Genomic DNA, 7839 nt, shown 5'->3' with positions numbered 1-7839 from the left:
TACATTTACATTTTAAATGTATTTCTTCCTTTTTGTCCGAGCAAGTTATCCTATCATGAAGATATCCTCAAAGACCAGGAGGGCATGTGCCTGATATCAACTGCCTTCCAAACTATAAGTACAGATGACCAAACTATGAAGGCATATGGCCACCTGCTCATGGCTATATTTCAATCAGCGCTGTTCCTCCCACCTCCTACGCTTCCTGCTCCATGCTCTTCTTTTTTTCCATGCTGAGGAGGCGGAGGAAGGAGTGATATCAGACCACACATACAGATCCAGGCCTCCACCCTCCACCCCCAGCCTCCAGTTCCCCCGCCATCTGTGCACGTCCATCCGCCTGCAACTCCACAACAACAAGGCCCTGAACCTCCGCGGAGGAGTCAATCCATCACTGGAGAAAGAGAAAAAGAGACAGAGAAGGGAAGTAAAGGGAGAGAGGATGAGTGGTAAGGGGGTGAGGGGGGGTGCATGAAGAAGGAGAGGTGAGGAAAAGCGAAAGTGAGATGCCATGAAACTTAATCACAGAAAGGGTCGTGTCGGGCAGAGGAGGGGAACAGATTAAATTAGCATAGCATTAGATATGGAAAATGATCTCTGTCAAAATCATCCGCTGCACAATTATAATATGTTAATTACTTATTTCATTAAGGAAGTTTATTATGGCCTCGCAGATGAAATCATGCAGGCCAAAGACACCTGGAGGAAAAGCAGTGATGCCTGAATATCTCTCTCTCTCTCTCTCTCTCCCTCTCTGCCGTCACTCTTGAGTCTCATCTGCCTCTCTCGCCCCCCGCCCCCCGCCCCCCCCCATCCTCATTCCTTCACTCTTCTCTCTTTGTTCCTCACAAACATCACTCACAGTGTCACAATTTAAAACACTGTGTTTAATAATCGCTACGATCGCTGTAGGAGTGTTATATTGACGACCATCAGAGAAGGGGTTTGATGTTTACCCCTCTGTCTTCTATCTCATGTGGTCCATCAGGAAAAGCGTGCATATAAATAGTCTGGATCTGGAAGTGTACAGTACACACACACACACGGATACTGTAAAAACATCTGCACATGCAGGTTTACGGGGAGTCTTTTCACACAGGCTGGCTTTCCATCCAAGTGGGTTTTTTGCAAATTCAGAAAAGCTGAATGCTGTTAGTCATAGCATTCAATCAGCCAATTTCCAGAGTCTTAGGTTTTCTGATGGTTTTATCTCAGCCAGGCGTGTTTGTCCACGGCTGATCTCGTGTTCAACTGGAACCATCAGCTTAATATTTTTGTGAACATTTATGACTTTAGGACTTCTTGCGGTTGCGGGGATTCACAATAAAAAAAGAAAAACTATTTTATTGACTGTTTTATACCGTCATTGACTGTTGACTCTTCAGTCCTCTTAACCGGCCGTTAGAGGCTGCAAGTGATCAATAACTGCTTCAGTGGCAAAAGGCACTGGCGGGAATCGGCCAGGCTGAAAACAAGCCTTACAGTTCCTCGTCTGTTGCAGGCCACAATTTGGCCTTTGTCGTGTTTTACAAACTGAGTGCAGATCTCTATTTGTTAGTTTCAAATGGTTTAGAATGTAAAGAAATCGTGTTAAATTGCAAATCAAAAAGTGGCTTTTAGGTCACAAACATTATCTCTATAGAGCAATAACAACTTGCTAAATACTTATAAATTATTGAAAGGCTGGTGGTTGTGTTTGTATTCGTTCACAAAGCCAATTTATTCTCTCACAAACCAACTGACAACACACCTAATTGACATTAAAACATTTTTGCGACATTTCAAAAGTTTGCATAAAATTTGCCTGACAGTAGGTTGCACACAGGGGCCAAGGGGCAGTTTGCATTTATTTCCACCACCCTGCTGTCTGGCTAGCTGGCTCGTTGCCTTTCTGGCTCGTCAATGCCAGTCGGACACAGACGATGATGATGACAGTCATCGGGGATGTAGCAGCCTTCCGACCGTCCATCCAACACTAGGAGCGAAAGGAGCAGGTGCAGAAAATGCAGAACAAAGAGGAAGGAGTGAGGAGAGAGACTGATAGAGGGAGAGACAGGTTGGTTGAGGACAACAAAGAAGCATTTTTTCACCCTGTTATCAATGTGTCACAGGTTATGTTGGATTAAACTCCAGGTCAGAAAGACTCCAGGTGTAAATGTGCTCCGTGGTATTCTGATCAAACACATTCCTAACTGCAAAGGTGGTCAAAATTCCAATGCATCAACAATCGACATCAAACAAATATGAAAATGACGGAGATAGTGAACTTGTCGGGTAGCGCTGTACTGTAACGCTTCCCTTATTCAATAAAGTCAGAGGAATACATCTTCTGAGGACAAGTATTATGTTTTATGACATGTTGAGATATTTCCTTCTGGACTAAAGTGACGGACCAACTAACCGACCGACCGCCAGACACACATGACCATCTACAGAACCACGCTGCTAGCATGGCTAACACAGACACATTAAAGAGTTGGTTTCATCCATGAGCTGCTGCCAGGAGACTGAATATTACATATTTTGTCAAAATAAATTATAAAATTGACATCAATTACTCATATGTTTGTTTTATTAAATTGTAATAATGTCAAAAGAATATTTGTTATATTGTATAATTCATAATTGGGCAGTTTTTAGTGAACAATAGTGAGATAAGACTTTACCATTTACGACTCCCCATATCCTACAAATAGTCTTTGTATGTTTAGATATAATAAATTGCATCAAACGGATCAGCTACATATGTAGATGGTTCAATAAAACAAGAACAGCAATGTGTTTCTGAATTTGTTTTGGCCATTACCGTCTAGCATACAATGTTATTCATTTTTTAAATAATATACTATATTACTATTTATATATTGTACTATTATATTATAATATTATACTAGTATATACTGTATTTAATATATATACTTTAATGTATTAAGCCACCCTAAGAGGTGGTTAAGTATCTTGTTTAAGGATAAACAAAGAGATATGACCTCATGAGGAATTGAACACGCCAACAAGCCTTGTATTGACTGAGAATGAAACCAGAAGTATTTATGTAGTATATAGTCTTTTAACTACCGAGTCTTTGCAGGAATCATGCAAAAGCTCACATACACTAGGAAGATCGGCTGATGCAGTGTTGGTTTCAAATGAAGCAAACAGATTTTCAAAGAAGATTTATAAATATATTAAGGAGCACATCACATGTTCATTTTGTAAGGATAACTGCTACATCCCTGATTTAGTGATCCACTAATGGATTCAAATGCAAGAATCAGAAACATTATATAAAAAGCTACAAAAAGATCAAAGATAGCTGATAAAAAGCCATAACGTGTGATGCACGTACAGTATGCAGCTGGGAACTGGGAAAAACAAATTCAGACGTTTAACATCTCTCCGATGATCCCAGATTTTCAAAACATCTTCGCTGTTTAGCATGTTTAGCATTCCAACTTCAAAAAATCCCGTAGCTCCTCTCATATTGGCCGCGAGGCTTCAAGCGGAAACCGTATTGATCGCAAAGTGAGAGGACTTGCAGAGGATAAATAAAAGGGAAAAAGAAAGAAGATGAGAGGAGCATCAGGAGATATATGTGGCAAGAGAGCGAGAGAAAAAAGAGAGACAGGCCAAACAAACCAGGGGCAATATCTTCAGTATCTGGGGCTCTGTTCTGAAAGGAATACAACAAGGGGGGGGGAGAAAAGAGGAGAAAAGAGGAGGAGAGCGAGAACATCTTAGAGAGTGTGTACAAAGGGAATGAAAACACACACACACCCGAAGGCTGGGGTCACAGTGAGAATGCTGGAGAGGTGCAGCGGAGCCGACGGCAACGCAGGAACACCTCGCTCTGCCTTTAATATACCCTGCCCACCCCGCAGATTTCAAAACAGATAGTCAAAAACAAAAATCAACGCCCCCAAATACACATACACACCGGCCTCGCACAAACATACAGCCTCTACCATGTACATAAACTCAGCAGCCCCCATGCAGATGTTGTGTAGTCTTGTTAGGTCGAGCTCAGAGGGTGGGAATGGGTAAATTCGACAATGGCAGCCTCTGGGGAATTGCAGAGTAGTCTCACATACTCTAAACACTCTCTCTCCGCATCATGCCCTCCCTAGCTCGATCTCTCGTACACACACAGAGGCACAGGGAGAAGTGAAAGGTAAGCTTTTTCTTATGGTTTCATGCATAATTCTGCCTCACAGCGCCAAACAATGTGATGAATTTCCACAGGGGAATTTTCTTTTTTTTTCTTTTTGGGTTGTGTATTTAGAGGCCAAGAAGTGCCGCGATGACAAGATAGTTAAGTTGGTTTGGGCAACAGCTTGTTTTCAATCAGGACATTTATGAGGGGTTGAATCATTTATGCGCCCGGCGTCCCGGGCGTATGACAGATCCCTTGGAAACACAAATTATCATGTTGACTCGCAACAAACACTGTGTAATTACATCATGGCCTGTCGAGAGGCATTAAGGAATCTTCCCCCTATCGCCAAAGTAATGAGACGCTAATGCAGCTACATATGACACAGTCATTGGCAGTCAAAAGATTCACCCAAATACGCTGCCACTGAATAATTAAAAAATATCATAGGTTATGATAGTAGAGGGTCTCTACTAGCATGTGGGCTCAATTTCAATAAAGGGTCCGGTAATAGATTCACTATCGGGACAACCGTCCTGCTGTTACATTTGCTGTATCCCCTGTGTTTCAGACCTGCCTCTGACTTCATTTATACATTTCTATTCTTAGGTGAAGAATAAAACGGCCCTGACTTAAAGTCCCATTTGAGATCCAGCAGCTCGTGCCATGTAAAAGAGGCAGAAATGGGACAGTCCTGCTGCATGTGTTAGCACTCCACTTGATCCATCAGGCATCTATCTATTCACAGAGGTCTCTTTAGGAGCAGACCGCTCAGGGCTGTTTGCCTTCCCAATGTGAGTGTGAGAGAAATTGGGAGGGCCGTAGCCCTTAATGGTGTGGCCCCCACCCACCTAGACCCAGCCTCCTATCTTTAAATCTGCTGGGAATAAAGAGTGCTGTTAAACCAAACTGGAAGAGGAATGGTTTTGTTCAATGGGAAGCCGCCTCCATAAATTCCCACTTAATGCGGCGCAGAAAGGCTGAGGCAGAAACAGGTGATTTCGCCGCAGTGAGGGACGCCATTCATTACATCTCAGCAGAGGGGACGAACAGGAGAAGCTGGACATCTGCAGATGGACAGATGGGTGGACTCAGTGAAGGAAACACAGCTGTATTCTGGCCGTTCATCATGGCCCCTTATTTTAGTTTGAACCTCCATTTTAAAGTCCGAGGTTAGAGAATATATTGTTTTTTCTGATATTAACTCTGAAAAACAAAAGATAATGACCAGTGACTGTCCTGCATTTCTGATTTGATGGATATGATTCTGTTTGTTGTGATTGATTAACTGTATAGTACATGATTAATATGATTTTGGTTGAAACCTTTTTATCTGTAAAGAATTAAATATTCAGATTCCTCTAAACAACTTAACTTATGATGATGATTCTGTAATTACAATACATTTATGTTGGAAACACATGGAAGTTAAGACTCAGTGTAATATTAGTCAGACAAGTCATTAGTTACAATCTAACAACACTATTACTGGTATCAGCATTCAAAAATCTAAATAATGAGCCTTGACCGAAACACTTAGTGTGTGTGATAACAGTGGTCTAGTAGCTATTTAGAGTCCCTGACCGTTGCCAAAGTGCTAAAAGTGATTTCTGTTCAATAATGTAATATCTGGGCAAATGGCCGGGGAAAGGAGATATTCTCTGAAGAGATGAGGCGAGGATAAGATGGGATGAGAGGCTCTGAAGGGTGAGATAAGTGAAGGGGGGAGGAAAGGTAAGGTGAGGGGGGGGTGGAGGTGTTGGAGAAACAGTGGTACAGGAGAGAAAACTGGAGTTTGGAGTGAGCAGTAAGTGAGTTATATTTAAACCATTAGGCAGCTTATTCGCTCAGTACAAATGCAAATGAACCGGCATTATCATCACGGCCTCTTCCCTGGAAATCGACTCCCTCTGTAATACCTCGGCAGAAGTGGACCGGTCGTGAACCCTCCTCCTCTGCAGTGCCAACTAGCCCTCAAATGGCCTACATAGACAGCTAGACGCACACGCGCGAGCACACACACACACACACACACACACACACACACACACACACACACACACACACACACACACACACACACACACACACACACACACACACACACACACACACACACACACACACATAGAGAGAGAAGCACACATGCAGCCAGTACCCCTCCTCTGCTAGGCACCCGCCCAAATCAGAGATCAAAGGCTGGATTTGTAAAGCTAATGGCTGCTGCGCTGCAGCCAGGGACAGGGAATGAGGGAAGAGAGAAATAGAGGGAAAGAGGGCAACCAGCAGAGGCAGAGTTACACAGACGCACGGAAGAGGAAAATGTCTTTTGTATTTTTAACAAGCAAAATGACTTCACACAATGTGGACTGCAAATGCCACGCTATTTAAAAACAAGGCGATATTGAATATAGTGGGAGGTATCTCCAAAAACACCTAGACAAACGCCACACTGAGGCGTTCACACTTTTAACTTTTACTGGGTGCAGTTTTACTTTTAGGCAAAGTGACGAGAGACACATCCACAGATGGTGACTATCTCTCGCTCATCACTGTGTGGGATTGTGGGATTGATGGTGTTGAAACAGACCTTTCTCTTTGTCTCACACATGGCGCAAGTGCTGCTGCTATTCCCATAGTGCAGCGAGAGGCCATTGAGATAAATGGCATGGATACAAGAAAAGGAGCGAAAGAGAAGAAAGGGAAGGAGGAAAAAATGTGTCTTTGCCTCAAATAAAACAAAGAGAAATTCTCGAGCACTCAGTCTGCCAGTTTGTATTGTCCCAACATTTATAATGCTTTAAGCTTGTCAGTAGTGCTCCGTCACTCCCACTCATTACAGTGCATTGAAATCCTCACCGTCGGAAAAAAACAAAACATTTATCACGTGCAATGATTTGGTGATCACAGTAACATATTGAGGAGCATATTTCACGGTTTAAAACTCTGCAGCATGTATACTGAATCTCCTATATTAGCAGCTCAACTCTTGGCTTACTGTTTCCAGTTCGCTCAATTAGGAGCCATTTTGGTGGCGAGCAGCTCGCTGACAATGATGGGAGCAGGAAAGTAGCTCTTGCATACATTAGCAGTGGAACCAGGCCAAAATGCTAGATTTCTCCTGATGACACTAACACCGTGGTCATTATCATGACAATAAACAAGCTAAATGAGCAAAAATAAAAGTGTCAGAGCAGCAGAAAGCTCCTCTATGATGTCAATACCTTCTATGTGTTAATCAAGACAGCTGGTAATTCTCAATGCACTTTGATGGCTTTGTCTCTCCTTCTTTAGAAAATCAACAAACTGTATTTAAAGTATTTTCTCATTTGTAATGCCACACACAGCCTTGTATGTTTCCTTGTTATGAAGACAGTCTTTTTGAATGTGCCATCACCCCATCCTCTTCCTCCTCACCCATCCCTGAGACTCCATCACTCATCATGATGGGGCGCTGAGGCCCCTCCATATCCCCGTGAGAGAGAGGATGAGGAAGAGGATGATGCAGAGGGATGAGGGCCAAAGCCAGAGCTCTTTGTCAGGTGACAAAAGCTTTCCAACACAACAATAGCTATCAGTCACTCCCAGAGCCTGTCGGATTATGCGGATCACTATACGGCAGCGGTGGTATGTGTAGGTGTCTGTTGAAGGGGTGTGGGGTTTTTTAAGGAGGTGTGATGGGGGTTTGG

The 7839-nt window shown here is 43.0% G+C and overlaps 1 long non-coding RNA gene across 1 annotated transcript in view; it reads right to left on the bottom strand.

The window, feature by feature from the left end:
* Positions 1-1741: 1741 nt before the first annotated feature.
* LOC115021754 (uncharacterized) overlaps positions 1742-7839 on the bottom strand; it is a 33180-nt gene continuing 27082 nt past the window's right edge. Inside the window, exon 3 of the long non-coding RNA XR_003833754.1 lies at positions 1742-1975. This is a non-coding gene — a long non-coding RNA (uncharacterized LOC115021754). The remainder of the gene's footprint in view (positions 1976-7839) is intronic.

This window comes from Cottoperca gobio, chromosome 16 (genome assembly GCF_900634415.1).
Source record: "Cottoperca gobio chromosome 16, fCotGob3.1, whole genome shotgun sequence".
NCBI lineage: Eukaryota > Metazoa > Chordata > Actinopteri > Perciformes > Bovichtidae > Cottoperca > Cottoperca gobio.
The sequence above is the reverse complement of the archived record's forward strand: the minus strand, read 5'-3'. Positions and strand labels throughout refer to the sequence as shown.